We start from the raw sequence: 4436 nt of genomic DNA, 5'->3' as shown, positions 1-4436 counted from the left end.
GCGAGCCACCCTGGGTACAAGCAAGCCCTTTAGGGTGAGGCTACCACATTTTGCAAATAAAATTATAAGATGCATTGTTCAATTTTAATTCTTGCTGGAACATTTTTGTGTGAGAATGTTCCAGGAGACATTAAGGGTATGTTTATAAAAATCACCCTGTTTGTCTGAAGATATAAAAACATGTAAGATATAAAACTTACAGTTTACCACACCTGGGAGTCAGTAGTTGATGAAACAGAGGGAAACATTAGTTAAGTACAGAAGGTCATTGCCTCTAGGTAGGACAGCGACTGACTTCCAGATGTGTTAAACTAAGTTTATGTCTCCATCCAACCATAGGAGGAGAGCAGGTCAGGGCACAACACAGTGACCCTATAAGGGTACTGTCACTGGGAGAGGACAGGCAAGTGCAGTAGGGACCAGGAGGGCCACTGATGGAGTTTGCCACATACCAATGCTAAAATTGAAGCGTCTTTGAATTCCTGAGTTAGATGAAAAAGCAACTTGTCTCTACCAATTTCTCTGCATAAGCCCGGATTACAACCTTTGTTATGACAAGGGGAACGAGGATGGAAGGAACTAACCATTCATTTAAATTATGGTGGACTGAAAAGTATGTGTTTGAGAATGTGACAGAGGGGAAGAAAAGGCAGAATTTACTATTCTCAAAATGGCATAAGAAAACCAAGATTTCCTGACCTGTCATTTCTGTTTAAAACAGCCATGCAATTCCAGGAAGTGTTCTAAAATTGCCCCTGAAACTAAGAAATGTGTTTCCCCCATGTTTAAATTAGAATAATGAGGCCAAATGATTGTCCCTTCATCATCAAGGCCAATTAGACTTTCAGAATTCTCTTTATATGAATAACTGTCAATACTATGGACATTATATTTTTAACATCAGTTTATTGAGTGTCCTTGTACAACCTGCTCAGATATGTGGGGATGCATATGTCATCTGTTTTTACGAATCTATGGGAAGCATTTAATCCCTAATCAAAGACAAAGAAGATGTACTACTTATAATTTCAGAGCTACTTCTCCACTTGCTGGGCACATGTGCGTGCTCTCCTTGTCTCTAGGTTTGTGGCCCTACTTGGGAATTATATAACTCACTTAGCCCATGGCAAGAAATCATTTCTTCCTTTCTGGCTTCTCTTGGCTGAAATTCCAGTTTTAAATAATTGGGAATAAATGTAATTTGGACTTGTGACATGTGATATATTCAATTGTTCTGGGGAAAGGCCAAAAGATATTGATAAAATAAAGTGTCTTTTTGCAAAGCTGCACAAGTCAGGAATTGTGTTCTAATGTTTTTAAATAGCACTGAAGAGTCTTCTCTTTCCTTTGTCCAACTTCCTTTAAAGGTAAGTGCTCCATTTGGCTACTTTTAAAGGCAAGTAATGGGTCAGAGTCCAGCCTGTCCAAAGTAGTCTACGATCCTAATTTGATCCTCATTCAAATGGGGCCATTTGTGTCTTGAAAAGAAAGATGAACAGAGAGTAGTTATGGTGGCCATGTTCAGATTGTCTTCAAGGAAACGCAATGACAAGTTAGGTTGGGACTGAAACATAGCCATGCTCTACTTACCAAACACTATGTCACGGGCAAGGGCTACTTTTCTCTCAGAGGATGAAGCATCATTTTTTAAAATAAAGACAAAGATAGCTGGTGCATTGAAGTGAAACTCCGCGATAGCCTTCAAACATTTTAGTGTTTTGAGTTTTGAAACCAAGTCATTTAAACATCCCTGGAAATTTTTCACTATTTGTAACACCCCCATGATGTTCACTGAAACATGTCAACTTGTGTCTAATATACAGGACCTTTGTTCACAGTTGAGGTGAGTAGAAGGTCTTCATTCTCATGGTGAGGATCCTTGTGGTAGTATACTTGTCTTGCATGAGAGAAGCAAAGGGTTTAATTGCCAACATCAACAAAGTGAATCAACAAATTAATTAATTAATTTAAATTTTTTAAAAAGTTGGTCTTGCTGGTACACGTTTATAATCTCAGAATTTAGGGGATGAAAGCAGGAGAATTAGAAGTCAAGGTGACCCTTAGCTACAGAGTGAGTTCGAGGGTAGCCTGTGCTATATAAGAGCCCGCTTCAATATATTTTTTAATTTATTAAATAAGTACCTATAAAACAAATTTAAACCTTCAGACTTTCAAATATTGTTTTATGAATCTATAGTGCTTTTATATCTAAATAAACTAAGTTGCTAAGTCAAAACTGCATAAGGAATCTAAGATTCCTGAATGGTCTCACGGGATGACATGAAACTTTCACACATGATCTCAAATCTTTGTTTTTGTGGTTTGGGTTTTTGTTTTTAAAATGGAGTCTGATTCCGTAGCCCAGGATAGCCTGGAACTTACTACCTAGGCCAGATCAATCTTTCTGTATCAATCTTCCTGTCTCAGTTTCTAAAGAACTAAACCTACAGGCATGAGTGTGGCTATGGCCCCACAACGTCACTGAATGCACACTGCACAAAAAGGTCAGTGTCTCTACTTTATGGTGTGGTAACCTGGGTCTGGAGACCTGTGCTTTTCAACATGGCAGCCATCAGACCTGTGAGGCCACTGAAAACTACAAATGTGAGTTAGGATTGGGACATGCAAATTCACACCACATTTTGAAGATTTGGTGCCAAAAGTAAAAAGAATATAAATTAGCTCAATAGTGTTTTGCTGATTATACATTAAAATTGAATGAGTTTAGAATAGGCTAATTATATTTTAAATTAACTCCTTTTGTTCTCTTAAACTACATTTAAAAAGCACCCACTACAAAATTTAATACTACTTCTAAGACTGGCATTATATTTCTACTAGAAAACTCTTTCCTAAAGCAATCAGTGCTGGCCAACTCCAATATAAATCTGTGTGCTAGATAGTATTTTGAAATCAAATTGATAAGCTGTTTTTCTATGTAAGAATGTGTAAATTTTCTAGACCTTTAGAGTCCATAAAACTTATTTTAAAGAAACATTTCTCTAGTAATTGAGATTTGGGACTAAACAAGGTTGTGAAGTAACTTGCTTCATTGAGGGGCAAAGTCAACCCCAGAAGGCTCAAAATGAACCAGAGAGCATGTTGGAAACAGTCAAACCCAGCATCTTTGAGAGGCTTCTCTCCCTGTGTTGATCTAGGAATTGGTTCTAACACACTCCCAAGGTCACCAGTAGGGGTCAGCAACAGCAGTGTAGGAACTTTCACCATCAGAAGAGAGCTGAGCTGATTGCAAACATACTTTCTCAACTTGGAGGTACTTTCTAATTATGCATTAAAAAACAAAAAACAAAAAACAAGAGGTCTAACACGGATGCTATTCAAATTGAGAAAAAGTTCTCCTCTAGAAAAATGTGTTTTCCCTGTCTCTAGAGACATTGCAGGTGTGCTGCTTTGTCACATGAGTATCAGGAGGTGACAGGGAGAAAAGAAGCTCTGTCTATATTCAGTGTTCTGACCTATGAACTAGGAACATCTGAATGATTAGGAGCCTAACCTTCCCTGAAAAAAATAAGCTTAAGATGACCACCAGTCTCAGGTGGGGAGTAAGTTGGAGAAGGAAGCCTAGAAACATGCCCCCCCTAGGACTGCAGACCCCAAATGGGAGTGAGCCAGAGACAACCCTCACAAAGGCCACTCAGGGGGCATGACGGATGAGAATGGATGACCACCAGACTGGCACCATGGCCATCAGTCCAACACATAGAAGACCTTGGGGAGCAGACCATGCCTGAGAGGACCCCTGACTAATACCATAATGCACAGGTGGGGCACAGCACTCCTGAGACCACTCCTGTGACAACCCCAGATTCTCAGAGACCCCAGGTGCCACTAAGGGGAGCAAGTAAGTGGTGGAGAGATGGAAGAGAAGAGAGACAGAGAATGTGGGTCCAAGGAAGAGGCACAACTGGACACTCAAAGGTAGTGAGGAACAGTCTGACGTGAGTAGCCAGTGATGCCACCTGGGTCCATAGTGGGGACCTCGTCTGGGCTGCCATTAGAAGACCATGTCTGGGTCCCTGGCCCTGCAGCAGCAGACACCTGTTACCACCAAAGGCCAGGCGAATGTCCCTGGTCTGGTCTGCTGCCTGGGAAGTCATTGATGTCTGAAGGCTGTGTAAAAGTCACCCCAGTCCTCACTTGGATAGATCTGGGAGATCTGGCCCTAGATGCAGGAGAGCAGGAACACTTACCAGCCTCTAGGCAGCTGGAGTAAGTACTTGGGAGAGCTGGCCCTCCACATTTCAAGAGTTTGTGGGTGAGCTGGCCCCAAGGATTTGAGCATGAGGGAACTGTTCCTACCACTCATCTTCCATGAGGGGGCACGGATGGGGGAGAGATAGCCTCCTTCTCCTTACCCTTCACTACCTGTGGCAGATAGGTGACCTGGCTTTGGGGTCATGAGATCAGAAGAACTG

At 41.3% G+C, this 4436-nt stretch overlaps 1 non-coding gene across 1 annotated transcript; it reads left to right on the top strand.

The window, feature by feature from the left end:
* Nucleotides 1-3379: 3379 nt before the first annotated feature.
* LOC116902588 lies at nucleotides 3380-3517 on the top strand. The gene has a single exon (XR_004388180.1). It is a non-coding gene; the product is annotated as a small nucleolar RNA SNORA17 (small nucleolar RNA).
* Nucleotides 3518-4436: the final 919 nt, after the last annotated feature.

The sequence above is a fragment of the Rattus rattus genome, chromosome 5 (genome assembly GCF_011064425.1).
Source record: "Rattus rattus isolate New Zealand chromosome 5, Rrattus_CSIRO_v1, whole genome shotgun sequence".
NCBI classification, from domain to species: Eukaryota; Metazoa; Chordata; class Mammalia; order Rodentia; family Muridae; genus Rattus; species Rattus rattus.
The sequence above is the reverse complement of the archived record's forward strand: the minus strand, read 5'-3'. Positions and strand labels throughout refer to the sequence as shown.